Source organism: Mustela erminea, chromosome 1 (assembly GCF_009829155.1).
Source record: "Mustela erminea isolate mMusErm1 chromosome 1, mMusErm1.Pri, whole genome shotgun sequence".
Taxonomy (NCBI): Eukaryota; Metazoa; Chordata; class Mammalia; order Carnivora; family Mustelidae; genus Mustela; species Mustela erminea.
Window position 1 is genome coordinate 6,086,209 of NC_045614.1, and position 15,566 is coordinate 6,101,774.

At 50.1% G+C, this 15,566-nt stretch overlaps 1 protein-coding gene and 1 long non-coding RNA gene across 5 annotated transcripts in view; both read left to right on the forward strand.

Moving 5' to 3' along the window:
* The window catches only part of INSR (insulin receptor), a 126,672-nt gene that overhangs the window by 51,935 nt on the left and 59,171 nt on the right, over positions 1-15,566 (forward strand). The window lies entirely within an intron of this gene.
* Positions 5,119-15,221, forward strand: LOC116571702. Its single transcript, XR_004277953.1, has 2 exons — positions 5,119-6,402; positions 14,202-15,221. It is a non-coding gene; the product is annotated as an uncharacterized LOC116571702 (long non-coding RNA).

Consider the following 15,566-nt stretch of genomic DNA (forward strand, 5'->3'; position numbering starts at 1 on the left):
GGCCGTTGAATGGAGTCTGGAGTCTTCTTTCTTTGCAGTCCTGTGTGTCTGTGAGAAAGGCCCGGGGTTTATTTGTGCAGAAGCCCCCTGTGGCCGGTTAGCCAGGACCATCTCCGCTTTCAGACACGAGCCTCATCAAAACACCCTCCGCTATATTTAACCACAGTGTGCCTCCTTGGGACCACACGTCTTTGGGCTCCTTTGCCCCGTGCAGGGTACTGGCTGAGACCTTCGTCCTCTGGTGGCGACAGTGTCTTTCTTTGTGCATTCTTGCTCCTCTGGTTGAGATGTGGCTTGGTCGCCTGGAGTGGGGCCGTCGGCAAGGCTCCTGGGCTTCACGGAGGCTCCTTGTCCCCACAGCGGAAGACTTGGCTGTACACTCTGGCTGCCCGGCACCTTTGAGCTGCCCATGAATGGGTTTTCAGAGCTTCTCTTGTTTACTTCACTGCACGCCTCTCTGTGGGCTCTTGTGAAATCATCGGGAGAGGAAAAGCCAAGTGGAAAACAGCCTTGCTCGGTGTCAGGGCTTGAGGGTGATGGGGAGAGACCGAAATGGAGATTTGCATGAACTGGTTTGCACATGTTACAAGATTTTATCTGTGTGTGTGTGTGTGTGTGTGTCTCTCTCTCTCTCTCTCTCTCTCTCTCTCTCTCTGCTCTGGTGGTTCAGAGAAAGGAAATAGGGAACTCCGGGTCTAAAGAAGGGTGAGGATAGATAACAGATATAGCAAATTAAGGGCCCTGGAGCACCTGGGAACACCCCAAAGCCATTATTTATTAGGCACCATTCACCAGATACAGGACCCTCCTAACCGTCAGAAGAGGTAGGCTTTGAGCCTAAAGTCTGGCTTCAGAAATCCAGCCTTTCCTGCTCTACTCTGCCTTAATGGGGGAAGGGACCTTTTATACTGGGCTTTGAAGGTTGAATAGGAGTTCGATGAAGAAGAAACACATTCTGTACTGACTTTGGTCCCCTGTTCCTCCTAGAATTGGCCAGAAGCAAATACCTTGAAGGCCATAATTGGATGACTGGGGTGACCAACTCACCTGGCTTTCCAAGGACTTTCTCAGTTTTAGGAAGCTCTGCTTCCTGGGAAACCCACCAGTCCCAGGCAAACCAGAACTGTTGGTCTCCCTAGGTTTCACCCAGCAGCAGAATTTTACACCACTGGACACCCACTGAATTCCCTTTAACGCATCCCCAACAATGCTCATCTCTCACAATGCTCCCTTATTTCTTCCTGCTGAGGTTCTTTCCCTCAAGCCTCCAATTCTTGGTTTGGGTGAGAATGAAAGGTAATTAATGCTTGCAGTGAGCTAATAAGCAAAGGACGGGGCACCCGACAACCCGTTTTGGTTTTAGCTGTTGCCATTTTAGCTCTTTTTGCCCTCTTTGTCTGCATCGGAGTGGGCACCCGTCCCTGAAGCGGGTGGGCTTCCTTGTACTGTCTTCTGAGGGAGCATAGTCACTCCAGCCTGGCTCTCCCCAAGGACATGCTTCCTAAGAGCCAAGTGTGGGCATAGTCCCCATCAGTTCGGGAAGCCACATGGCATGCTGGAGTTCTGGGGCAGCGTGGGAGTGTCGAGTGTCAGGTCTTAGAAGAGTAAGTAGGAAACAGGTTCAGGGTTAGATTCAGGGCCAAGGCAACTGAAGGTCATCAGAGGTCGGACATCTGTGTTCCGGCTGCGGCCCAGAAGGTCAGGCTGGACCAGATGTTAGTTGAGTCCCTTTTCCTTCCGGCGGCTGCTACCATCTTTCCGTTACCTTGCTACTGTCCGCTGAGCACCAGTCACCCCACTCATTCATTTTTATGTACTTATCAAGATTTTATTTATTTATTTTAGAGAGAGTGTGGGAGCGCGGGGAGGGGCTGCAGGAGACAGCGAATGTCAGGCAGACTCCCGGTTGGGCGTACAGCCTGATGTGCTCCCCCCCCACCCCGAATTTCACAGAGACCCTAAGCTCACAACCTGAGCTGAAATCAAGAGTCGCCACGCAGGTGCCCCAGCCCTGTTCATCTATTGAGGACGCCGGCCCAGACACTAGCCCACCCTGGACTCGGATAGAGCCTCCTGCAGGAAAATGATAGCCATGAATATTCATGGGGTGCTGAGGATGTGCCAGGCACAAGGCTGAGCGTCCCCACCACTTTCCCTTAAAATGCGGCCGTGGGCTGCGGGAACCTGTTCCTGTTTTCATCAGAATTCCCAACCAGGCTGGGTCTTGTGGTTTGAACATGTCCTGGAAGGAAGACAGGGAAGCAGAAATGGGGAATGTTATCGGGATAGGAGGCTCAGTATTTGGCGGGGGGGGGGGGGGCTCGCTGACACTCGGAGTCCCAGTGAAGTGGGAGCAGAGAAAGGGGGATTGTGCGAGCAGATGTGGGTCGTGGTGGCGGCAGCTGTCTGCTCTGCCCGCATGGAGAATCTGGGGGATGATTGTGGTGGTTCGGTTGTGATCCTTTCCCCCAGATTTAGACAGTGACACAGAGGACAAATACGAGGACCCATGACCTTCCCCGTGTCCTCGCTGGAAGCATCTGACACTGCCCAAGAGGCCTGGGCGTGCCCGAGCTCACTGGTGTTCATGTTAACATGCATGGCCTGGAGCCCCATAGTCCTGGGTTCGAATTCTGCCTCTCCTGCTTCCATGCTGTGTGACCTTGGGATCCACTTAACATCTCTGTTTTGTTCTGTGCAACTGGGTGAGATGATCAGATCTGCCTCATGTGGGTGCTGAGTGGGTTACACGGGGCAGTGTCCACAGATCCCTTAGCACTGAGCTGCACCCTGTTATTTCTCCTTCAGCTCTAGTAATGGTGGGTTGAAAATCCCCCAACTTTGGCCCATCTGTAGAGAAGATCATTTTTTTTTTTTTTTTTTAAATCCTGGGTAGGCTCGGTAGGGAGGAATGAAGACCTCTAGCCAGGTTAGCGAGACCTGGCTCTGTGACCTTGCGGAAGCTTTTAACTTTTAACTTGAGTGCTGACGGCTAGTTCCCTCTGGTCGGGCAGCAGCGGCCCAGGTGTCTTGAGGTCTCTTTTGCCTCTAACTTCTTGGTTCGTGTTCTCTAAACGTTCGTGGAGGGCGGCACAGGCGAAACATGACCCAGACCCTGTTTCCTCAGGCACTGCGGTGGACCCAAGTGAAAGGACCTTGGAAGAAAGGGGTTCAGGACCAGCAGAGGGAAGGAGGTTCACTGCTTCCTACCCTTCTGGGTGGCGGGTAGGGGAGTGTTTCCCCTTCTGCCTGGTTTGCTTCTTACACTGAATTCCCCTCCTTTGGAATTATACATACTTTGATTACAAAGAGAAAACACTGTCATGGGGTTGATATCCTTGAAGGGAGCTGATTTATATCCCGTTTGGCTGGGCTGTTATTAGCCGACTGGCCTGGGTTCTAGAAAGTTCAAGAGCCTATGTCCTATGTATCAGCCGTTGTTCCTTTAAAAAAACCCACATTCACAGGCACCTCTTCCAGAATGACTTCTCAGGCTTATAGAATTCTCTGTTCTTGGTCCCATTTTAACTCCTAGGTTTTTCCTGTAACTAGGACTGTTGGAGACTTTTACTTTTGTAATAGGATATATGACAGTAGCATCCTCTGTTTATCGAGGACTTCTGATTTTCTAGGACCTGGGTTAGTCACTCTCTGTGCGTCAGTATGTTTAATCTTCTAACCAACTGTTATGTAGGGATTGTTATTCATTAACCCCTGTTTACAGATGGGGAAACTGAGGCCCAAGGATGTTGGCTCACTTGCCTGATGTCACATAAGGGCAGAGTTGGTCATTGACCTTGGGTCTGCCCGACCTGCAGTCTGAGCTGCTCTGGTTCTGTCCTGCTTCACGTGGATTGGGAGACGCATGAGACCCCTTGTGTCCCTATAGCCCAGCCCAAGCCCAGCCAGGGAAGGAGTGTGTGTGGCTTGCCTGGGGGTCCTGTGATCATCACAGTTCCCACCTGTTGTGTTGGTGATCGTGGGCAGAAAGGCAGCACTTGAAGATCCACGCAGGGAAGTGGAAGGAATTTACTGGAATGCAGGAGGTACTGGCAGAAAGTCAGAATTAAGAATCCTGAATTTGAAGACTCTACAGTGTGAGCATTAAAAGTTCTAATTCTGGGGGTGCCTGGGTGGCGTAGTCATTAAGCATCTGCCTTTGGCTCAGGTCATGATCCCAGGGTCCTGGGATTGAGCCCCGAATCAGGCTCCCTGCTCAGTGGGAAGCCTGCTTCTCCCTCTCTCCCATTCCCCCTGCTTGTGTTCTGTCTCACGGTGTCTCTCTCCTTCAAATAAATAAATAAAATCTTAAAAAAAAAAAAATTCTAACTCTGGAGCCAGACTGCCTGGGTTCAAATCCTGCCTCCATCCACCATGCCCTTGATGCGTGACCCTGAGCAGCTGCTGTTTCCTTTACAAAATAAGGATAAGTTTGTACCTGTGGTGGTTAGCCGGAGGATGCAGTCCTCTTACTACAATGTCTGGCATGGGGCTGGCTACCATTAGCGCTCTTGGGGGTGTGTGTGTGTGTTTGGGGGGGTAAAACATACATAACATGAAATTCATCATTTCAGCCATTTTAAAGTGTCCAGTGGCATTAAGTACATTCATATTATTGTGCAATCATCCCCATGTCTATTTCTAGAACTTTCCATCTCCCCAAACGGAGACTCTGTCCCCATGAAGTACGGGCTCCCCACCCCCTGCCCCAGCCCAGGCTCCCACCATCTCCTCTCTGTCCCTGTGAACAGGACTTCCCTGGGGACGTCCTGGGAGCAGGGTCCTGCAGGATGTGTCCTTCTGGGTCTGGCTCCTCTCACTGAGCTCAGTGTCCTGGGGCCCCTCCACAGCATGGCAGGGGTCAGAGTTCCTTCCTTTGTCTAGCTGAATAATATTCCAGTGAATGGATGGGTCCCAGTGTGTTTATCCATTTATCCATCAGTGGTGAGTCTTGGGTTTTCTTTCTTTCTTTTCTTTTTAAAGATTTATTTATTTTAGAGCGCAAGAGGGAGAGGGAGAGAGAATCTCAAGCAGACTCTGCGAGGAGTGCGGACCTGGACCAGCTCCATTTCAGGACCCTGGGGCTCCGAGCTTGTGACCCCGAGGGTGTGCCCTGAGCTGAAACCAAGAGTCAGATGCTCAACCAAAAGCCCCCCAGGCGCCCACGTCCTGGGTTTTAAAAGCCACTTTCACACTGACATTTTGTGCATGTGTGCCCTGGTCACGGACAGCGGATAGGTTTCCCATCACACGTATGTCCAGTAGGAAGCCTGGTTTTCCATCTCCGGGCTGGGTGTGTCATCTGTTGAACTTGTCTATGAGAAATGAGAAAATCCAACCCACTTCACAAATGGTTGTCGGGATGGAATGAAACTAGGCATGTGCCCTTGCTCTGAACAAGTCAGACAAATAGACCTGCGAGGGTGTACTCTTTCCCCTCACACGGTGGCTCTATTTAACTTGCTGTTTGACTTCTGTTTCAGTCTTGCCCTGCTGCCTTTGGCATGTCGATGTTGCTTTCTTTGTGACTGCCTTCAGCAGCCCATGCGTGGGGCTGTGGGTTACCCAACTTGAAAGGTGTACAAATCCTTTGCTTCTGAAATCAGCCTCTCTGAGACTGTCTCTGTCTCGATCCATTAAAACCCCATAAAGGAGGTCGGATCCTGAGCATTGCCCGGTGAGAGAAACAAAAAGGAAAATGGACTTAAGTTTAATACTAACTAACTCTTTGCAGGATTCATGGAGGGTGGGTTCTCGCAGGGCCCTGTAGTGGTTTCAGGAATCCTCAGCGTTGTTCCAAGTCTCACTTTTGAAATGGAGCTGGGAAAGGACCCTCACTGCTGGCCTGGGGCTCCCTTGTGCTTCAGGGGTTCTTGGAGGGTCCATGGCTGGTGGGGGCTGGCAGAGAGGGGCACAGAAGATGGAAACTTCTCTCTGGCTCTGCCTGCCCACATGCTGATGTGATGAGGGCAGTGGCAACGGTAACAAGGTCTGGCACATGGTAGATCCTCAGCAAAACGACAGGTGGGTGATGCCGTGGATTGCGCATGCGTGGGCAGATTAATGCTGCGGGTTGCGCGTGCGTGTGCATGTGCGGGTTAATTTGGTGGATTGCGCATGCGTATAAAGGTTGATGCCATGGATTGCGCGTGCGGGTTAACACGGTGGATTGTGCGTGCGTGTACAGGTTGATGCTGTGGATTGTGCGTGCGTGTACAGGTTGATGCCGTGGATTGCGCGTGTGTGTGCAGGTTAATTTAGTGGATTGCGCATGCGTATAAAGGTTGATGCCATGGATTGCGCGTGCGTGTACAGTTGATGCTGTGGATTGAGCGTGCATGCGCAGGTTGAGAGCAGAGCTAGAGACAGGAGACATGGGTTGTGGGGACTCTAGAAACTGAGGTGTGACCAGGGGGTGGGGGGTGGGGTGGGGTGCTGGAGCCTCTGCAGCTGTACTTCAGTGCTGGGTGGACAAACTTTTCAGGATTTCAGCTCCATTTACTTTTCAGATTTCCTTCTGTCTTGGCCACAGGTCACGCTCTAAGGCAGTGGTTCTCACTGGATAGTGACTGTAGGGATATCTGGGGCCATTCATGACTGGAGGAGGGAGGGCGCTACTGGCGTCTAGAGGGTGGAGGCCAGGGATGCGGCTCAGCATCCTCCCTCGCTCAGGACACCCCACCCCCCGACCCCCACGACTGAGAATGCTTGGGCTTCTGATGTCTGCTTGTGCCGAGGTGGAGAAATCCTGGTCCAAGACAACAGTGAGGGTGGACTTGTCAGCCCCAGGTTGACCCTGGATCTCCCAAATCTGTGACTTGGGAAAGCTCCGCAGAGTTCCCAGGTGTGCGCTTGGCAAGGAAGGAGACCCTGGCTGGTGGTCGTGTCCTGCCTCAGACACACCAGTACTCTCTGCAAAGCTCTGTTCAGCAGAAGACGTGTTTGGTGCCTCTTGCCCATGGTATCTCTCCTGATAAGCTTTGTGGATTGTTCCGGATCGTGTTGATGGGGGGCAGCTTTGTCCTCTGCAGCTACTGGCTGGGTAGTGCTCTGTTGGTGGGAGAGGCGGCAGCTGCCCAGCTTGTTACTCAGCTCCGTACCTGCTTGTGTGTGCTTCGGTTCAGAGGGTCACTGGATTGTGTGCTTTCCTTTTGTTGTTAGTCAATTTAATTTGTTACTAATAATAAAATCTGGAACTTACCTGGCGCTGAAGCCCCAGGTCATGGAGAAAGCTTGGTGGCCTGCCGTCCTTTTCAGAGGCTGCTTTGGAAAAAGCAGAGGGTGGAGCAAAATTGTCCCCTGTTCCAAGACTGGAACATTTCCTGAAAACTGAATTTGCTTTATTGGTGACTAAACCAGCAGCTCGATCCCAAGGATTCAGTTTCTCTAGAATTATCTGGTTATATCAAGGACAGATTGAGGTCTCCGGATAGGGGCACAAAATTTAAGGCGGCACCAAAAATATTCAGTAATTTAATGCTGTATTAAAAAATCAAATTTAAAGCCAAAATATTTACAAAGAATAATATTTCAGAATTTAAAAAAAAAGATTTTCTTGAGAGAGTGTGCACACACGTGAATGAGCTGAGGAGGACAGGCAGAGGCGGAGGGAGAGGGTGAGAAAATCCTAGGTGGGCTCCATGCTGATTGTGGGGCCCGATATGGGGCTCGATCTCACGACCTTGAGATCACAGCCTGAGCCGATATCAAGAGTCTGACGCTTAACTGACTGAGCCACCCAGGCACTACAGAACTTCAAAATTGTAAATAAAAATGGGATCTGACCCTACTCCCTTCCCCCCAGTCTTGCTCCCGTTGAATCTTGGTTTTCATTTTGGTATTTGGTGCACCAAATTAAATTTTTGGCCTTAATTTTGGTTTTTAAAAATACTGTTAATTTTGATTTTTTTGGCTTTAATTTTGATTTTTAAAAATACTGTTTGTCCTGAGGACTGTGGGCTTTGGTACCCCATTACATTTGTGCCTGAGGGGAGTGCCTCATTTGCCCTACCCTGGTCCCAGATCGGGGAGGCTGGGTCATTTTCTCGGACTGTTCTATAGATGGGGAAACTGAAGCCCATGGAGGCTGGGTTTCTATCCTGGGGTCAGAGCCAGCAAGCTGGGGCAGGGCCTTGAGCCTGAGCAGTCGGACTCCAGAATGCAAACTTTTCTGGCCTTTACCTTCTTGTTGACTTCCTAACTTTGTATTTCGGGAGGCGAGGGTTTCTCCTGCTTATTTACAGGTAGGAGACACCCCTGTTTCTTTTTGGCTTTTATCTTGAATTAAATCATGGCAACATGGATTTTGCAGCACCTTGTCAATTAAGTGCTCAAACCGTCAGATTACTACCTGTGTCTTTTTTTTTTTTCTTTTACTTAAAATTGTTTTATCATGGTGAATTATATATAGCGTAAAATTTACCATCTAAACCATTGTTAAGTGTACAGCTCACTGGTGTTCAGCACACTCACACTGTCGTGCAACTACCCCCACATTCCGTCTCCAGAACTTTCCATCTCCCCAGACTGAGACTCTGTCTCCATGAAGCATGGACTCCCCACCCCTCCCCCACCTCATCCCTCCACCATCTACCTTCTGCCTCTGTGGATGGGGCTTCTTTGGGGACCTCCTGGGAGTGGGGTCCTGCAGTATCTGTCCTTCTGTGTCTGGCTTCTGTCACCAAGCATAATGTCCCTAGGTTCATCCATATTATAGCAGCTGTCAGAATGTCCTTCCTTTTTAGAATTGAATAATACTCCCGTGTGTGCCTGTTTTTGTGTGTTTACTTATACATTTATATTTATATCTGTCTAATCGCATGTGGTTTATCTATTCAACCAATTTTTAGTTTTCTTATTTTATTTTTAGATTTAAAAATTTTTAAATTTTTAAAAAAGATTTTACTTATTTATTTGACAGAAATCACAAGTAGGCAGAGGGGGAGGGGGAAGCAGGCTCCCTGCTGAGCAGAGAGCCCGATCAGGGCTCGATCCCCAGACCCTGGGATCATGACCTGAGCCAAAGGCAGAGTCTTTAACACATTGAGCTACCCAGGCACCCCTTCAGCCAATTTTTTTGAAAAGCTTATTATACATGCAATTGTCAACCCCCTTAAAGAGGTGCACCGGCTAAAGTAAGGTCCTTCTGCGCCTCCCCTATCCCCAGAGGCAATCACTCCTCCGAGTTTCATGTTCACCCCAGAGAGGAATTGTATGCACATGTGTGTGGACGCTGCTCACGTCTGCCTGGCCCTGTTTTTGAACGAATACACTCTCCTCACTGCTCTGTGCCTTGGCTTTCTCCCTTAATGGCATTTCTTGGAAGTCTTCTGCATCTTTTTCTTTTGTGGCCCCATCATTTGGAAGGGACTTGTCCGGTCGGCAAGCGGTGGACATTTCCAACCCTTTGTCGTTAGAAACAGCAAAGCAAGTCCGCTGTCCTTGTACTTGAAACGGCACAGAGTTTTTTTCGAGGTGGTGCCTTCCGGAGTGCCGAGGACATCCTAGCTCTTGCTCTTGAACTGAAGGAGGGTGGGTAAAGTAGTATTCGAAGAGGGGGTGATGCAGAACGTTCTGTATTTGAGCTTGTAGGTTATTCACACGTTATTTTTATCCTCAAACCCACATGGATCTTTTATGGGGTAAAACATAACTTTTATAGACTGGATCTTGACACTTGCATACATTGACGAGCAGAAGCTAGAGGTTTCAGGTAAATGTCTGGTTCCTTTGGGCTGTCAGGGGGGAGGTGTGAGTTATATAGTCATTGCTCCCTGCACAGTGTACTTGCAGCAACCGAGTCCTCGTTATTACCTAGGTGATGCCCGGGCACAGGTGGGTTTGCGGGCACCCCCAGGTGGGTTCCTGGGCACCCCCAGGTGTGGGCCGTTTTACCCTCAGTGCTCCGCCTGGTCTCACCTGTCCCCGAGGTTGTACCCTTAACCTTGCTTGCATGCTCCATTGGAAGATTCCCGCACAGACATGATGGCGAACAGTAGAACCCCATAAACCGGGTTTGCTTCGGTGCAGTCCTGTTGCTGAGGAACACTGGGCAAGCTGCACTCAGAAAACCGCAGCTGAACCCAGCCGCAGGGGCTTCCATGCACTCGTGCTCGCGCCTCTGGCATCAGCTGGCTCCTCCAGGCCCTCACGGGTGGCAGGTGGCATCAGCCCCATGCTCAGCCAGTCACCTACGAGGCCTCAGTCTTGCTGCCTCCAGGCTTAGGGCTGGCCCCATGCTCACTGTGGCTGGGCAGAGAGCTCCCACCCTGGGCATGTGAGGACGTTCTTAAAAGCAGGAGCCACTGTTTTATAGCTTTTACTCTTTGCTGGCTGCTGGTGTGGGACAGTGGATAAAAAACAGAGGGTCCAGCTCTCATGCAGCCTATTCTCAGTGGGCCTGGTGTTCAGGAAACACGTCCACAGACCAGTGGACAAGGTAATTTTGGGTTGCCGATAAGTCCTAGGAAGGAATGATGTCGGGGTGACAAGGCCGGCCAGGGTGAGTGGGGGCTCCATTAGGTAGAGAGGTCAGGGAGCCCCTTCGCGGGGAAGCTGCTGTGGGAGGCACTGGGGAGCAAAGCAGCTTCTAGGTGGTTGGAACTGCATGTGCAAAGGCCCTGGTGTGACCTGGTGATTTTTTTTTTTTTTTTAAAGGAATTGATTTGTATTGCCTGGGCTTTCAGTGCCACAAGTGAGGCCCAGAATGAACCGTAGAGCAACTCTGCGAATCGGGTGGCCCGGGTGATCTTCCATTTTACAAGAGGGGGAATGGGCTCGGAGAGATCAAGATGCTTCCTGGGAGCCCGGAGTTGGCAGGTGGCAGGTGGCAGACTCCACCTTGGACCTGATTCTCTGCCCCGAGCTTCTGGCCACCGGCATGCATACCCTGAGTTGATGGCCATGTGGGGCTTAAGGACAGCCCTGCCTCCCACCCCTCCATCAGACCATCTCTGTTGGCTCAGTAGCTGTGTCCTCCTCCCATCCCAGGAGGGGTCTCTAGCTCTGGCTTTTGTGGGCCAGCACTTATCTTGGCTACTTCCCACCCCTTTTGCCCTAGAGCTGTGGCCGTTGGTTTCTCACACATGTGACAGTTGTTCTCGGAAGCTAGTCAAGGTTACGATGCCGTGTGTGTGTGTGTGTGTGTGTGTGTGTGTGTGTGTGAGTGAGAGAGAGAGAGAGAGAGAGAGAGACCCCATTTTCCTAATGCAGAGTTTCTATTTGGGTACCTGCTGTTTAATTCTTCTTCTTCTTATTTTTTGGTTGCTAAGGAAAAATGCATTAATTTTTATCTTTGCATCCTGTGGAACTCTTTGTGAATAATGGGCAGCCCGGGGTAAAGGCTGCCAAGGAACAGATAGGAAGGAAATTTGGTGGGTGTGGGGGGGGATGTGTGTTTGAGAACCAAGGTGGACCTTTGATCTTCAAATGCCTCGGAGGGAATCTCCAAGTGAGCTGGGAGTGAGAGCGAGGGGTGTGCCCAGGAAGGTCAAAGCCGCAGGCAGGCAGGTCTGGCCTGTGGCTCATAGGGCATGGGCACGGTGACATCTCAGAGGGGTGGCTGTCAGTGCCTGAGAGCAGTTCCAAGAAGTGGAGGTCTATGAGCCAAGTGTGAGGTGTTTTCCTGGGGGTGTGAGGGGCAGGTCTTCACCATAAGTCTGCTTGCAAGTCCACCCTCTCCCTGCCCCCTCTCTCCCTGCCCCCTCTCTCCCTGCCCCCTCTCTCCCTCTCCCCTCCCCCATTCTCAGCCAGGCCAGGGAGGCCTAGCAGGGGGAGCCGCGTCTCCATTGAGACTGTGGGTTTGTTTCTCTGCAGGAGGATTTCCTTCCCCAGCCTTTCTCAGTGTCCGTGTCTCTGTGTGTGTGTGTGTGTGTGTGAGAGAGAAGGGACGCAGTTACGCATCTTGCTTTGGGTCTTACTCATTTCAAGTTTAAGCCCAAAGTCATTCAAGGCCCAAATTCCCAACCTTTCCCAGCATTCCATAATCACAGGCCTCGGGCAGGAATGTGCCCCAGAGCCCTCCAATTATGGTTTCCTTAGGAGGCTATTAAATCTCGATTTCTGAGAGGAAAATTGGGCATTCTCTGTTTTCCCTTTTAGTCTCCAGTGTTCTGCTACTGTGGGTGAGCTCTTCTAGAAGCTTCCAAGTGGTTTCAAAGGCTGTTTAGGTACCATAGGGAAGTGTGGTTAGTTTATGACGTTCTTGGGCTATAGAAAGAGCTCGTCATGGGTTCCATTGAGATCCCTGGATAATCATGTTGGCTGTTTCCTTTGGGGGAAGAAGTGAGTGTGGGGTTGATGGGAACGTGGAGAGACTGGATTTGGATCCGAAAGGACCCACAGAAGTGCCTGGCGAGGACCTTCCTGTGCTGGACATGGGGGACCTGGGGAGCATGGACAGCCCCAGTGTTTTCTGCCTTGGTCGCCTGCCTGGCCTTGGGCTACCTAGCACAGGGCACGACAATGTTTGCACTGAGGGAACCGAATGGACACAGTGATGGGTGGAGCACAGTGACAGGCTGGGTTTCCAGGGTCAGCCATCCGTGCAGGGTCACCAGCGATCCCAAATCTCCGGCTGCCTCCCCTCCTCCACCCCTGCCCCATACTTAGCAGATTGAGAGTGAATGCACAAAAGTATGGATGAACACACTTTCCCCGAGAATACTTTGGGGAGAGGGGCGTGAAGGTTTCTTGGGGCATATTTTAGATTTGGTCATTTAATCCATCCAATGCCTCCCAGCCAGTGCTTTGTAGGAGGTCCACTATTTTGCAGAGGAATCAGAGCTGACAGATGAGATGCCCGGTGTTGTTGCTGGTGCTAAGGACACCTGTGAACCCCTTTCTTGGGCTCAGCAAGGGGCTGGATGCTGTGCAGGGCACGTTTCATGCATCATCCTGTCTGGTCCTCAGGCTCGCCCAAGCTGCTGTTACTCTTCCCATGTATACCCACGGGGAAACCGAGGCACAGAACGCCAAATCCCGTGACCAGGAGATAGCATGCCTCCCCTCAAAAAAAAAACTCAGGTCTGCCTGAAGTCATAATTCTTCGTGCTCCATATTGGGGTGCTTTGAAGCTGCAGATCCCAGGGCTGACGAGGAAGCCTTCAGAGAGCAGATTTGGACAATGCAGAATTTCTCCCCATCCTGTTCGTGATACAGCCCCGGTTCCAGTGCCGGTGGCTGAGGGTCTGGGATGCATGGGCGACTCTGAACAGCAGCTTGATTGCATGGTGAAGACGGGGAGGGAAGCCGTGGGGACTAAGGCAAGGCAGAGGATTCCGCCAGAAGAGGGCATTTAGCTCTCTGGCTGTTCAGGGCAAGAAAGAAAGACTTTAGGGTTCACGCGAATAACCCTCTGAGGAAATTGACAGCCCCTTGTGAACTGCGTGGAGTATCAGCATCGTCGGTAACTGAATGTTCTTGGTAGGTCACTAAATGTTCCCGGGCTCCTGAGCTGTTCTGTCTGTCTCCCCGAGAGGTATGTGGAGCTGTGTCTGTTCTTTTCACCACCTTGTGTCCAGAGCTTAGCATGGTGCATGCGGCTCTGGGGGAGCACAGATCTGTGCACCGAGGGGACCCAAAGGAAGATGGTGGGAAGACTGGCAACACAATGTGTCTTGCTACCTAGTGAACTTTTTAATTAAGAAACGAGGAGTTCACAGGCAGGCAGCCTGCCTGTAAAGGTCAAAGGGGTTTCTAGGGCATCTCCATGGTGCAGAGAACAATCCACCTGTGACTAAATACTGGCTGGCGAGCGAGGGCATGGGTGTTGTTGGTCTTGGTGGGGAAGCAGTTTCTCCATGGTCATAGCGTGCGTGCAAAAGAGCCCGGTAAGCTTTCTCTCTATCAGGAGAGAAGGTGACTTCTTTACGGTGTTGAGAAACTACGCATCTTTTTAAGATGATGCCTGGCCTCCAGGCTGATGGGAAGGCATTTCTGCAGCTCTGTTTTCCTTCATGTACTTTCCCCAAGTGTTTGCCCGGACTTGGCAGCGTAAACAGAGGCGGAGCCGGGAAGTGGCAGGTGTCTGGGCTGTTTGCTCAGGTAGATGAAGGGCTACAGACAGGGTCTCGAGAGTTAGTGAGGATCCAGTGGCAAAGGGGTAAAGCCATTCTTTTCTCTGGCTGAAATAAACATGGGCAGGACATGGGTTTTCCCCTAAATCAGAGAACTCCATTTCTTTTTTTTTTTTCCCCTAATAGAACAGCAGTGTCCGAGGTAGACACACTTTCATGTCCCAAGAACAGCCATGGGGCTCTCGGTACGGAGATGACACAACGGAGCTTCTGGTCTTTGCTAGACAGAAAATAAAGCAGCCAAAACTGGCTTTAGGAACCAGCTCAATAAGGAAATAAGCTGAAAGTTTCCCTCTTTGGTCACAATGGAATTTGAACTAGGTGTCTTCTTTCTTCAAAGTAAACTTGATCCTACTTTGTGGTGTGTCTCTGCAGAAATGTAGTATGCTCTGCGGTTGACTTTTGTCCTTGAGAAATTGAGGAGATTTTCTCCATTCCTTGTCACTGTGTCTAAACTCTGTTAGCTCATGTGTGTAGAAGCTTCTAGGAAACTGGCTTCTGTTGACCTGCGTACATTCAAGACCACCGTGTACTTTGTTATTGAAAAGCCATCAGTCAGTCATGTGAGCGAGCGGACCTTTTTATGGTTGAGATTGTCCCCAGGGAAACCCTCCTCGCAATTCAGACCTTCCACGGTGACGGATTTCAAACTCTGACATTCCCCATTTCTACTTCCTTGTTCCCATGGAGGCTGCAGTTCTCACTGTCTCTGCCTCGCCCCACTAGAAAATGGTCATACCTAATTCCAAAAATGACACACAGCACTTGACCATGTGTATAGATAGCGACAGAGAAAAATATGCAAAGAGTTCATGGCAAAAGGCATTAATTATTAGGGAGTGAAAGAGAGGTTTTGCATTGTGTGAAGGGACATCTTTAGTGAGGGCCCACAAGCATAGTATCAGACTTCAGAGAGGAAATTGGAAGAAATACCAGAAGAATTGAGAAACCCTTGGGGAACCTCAAACATAGTCTCGATCATGGAGATAAACCTCAATTAGGCAACAAGGAGTTTGGATACGATGGTTAATAAGATCATGGTAACAGAGGAGACTGAACTTTGTACTCTACAAATGATACACATTTGAAAGTACTCTTGGAATATTTAGAAAAATTAATCATCTGTTAAATCTCAAAAAAAAAAAAGGAGCCCCAACACAGTCCAAAAAACACTAGCCCTAATCTTTTGCTGCAGAATGTTAAGTGGAAATTAATTTTTAAAAGCTTAACTGAACAGACATGCGAGACAAACTGTTACCATGTGATGAGGAAAAACAAAACAGAGCTCTTAACTTTGGTTAGGGAAGAGCTCAGTACTGTAAGGACAGACTCTTCAGAAGGCAGTAGAATAGATGCAGAGACAAATTCAGGGCCATAAGCGATCACCCACAGAAATCACAAAAATGACACAACAAATAATAGAACAGTTCTTTCCAGGAAGAAGGAAATGATGAATTAACAGGGACTAACTGATTTAGAAAACAAATAGAA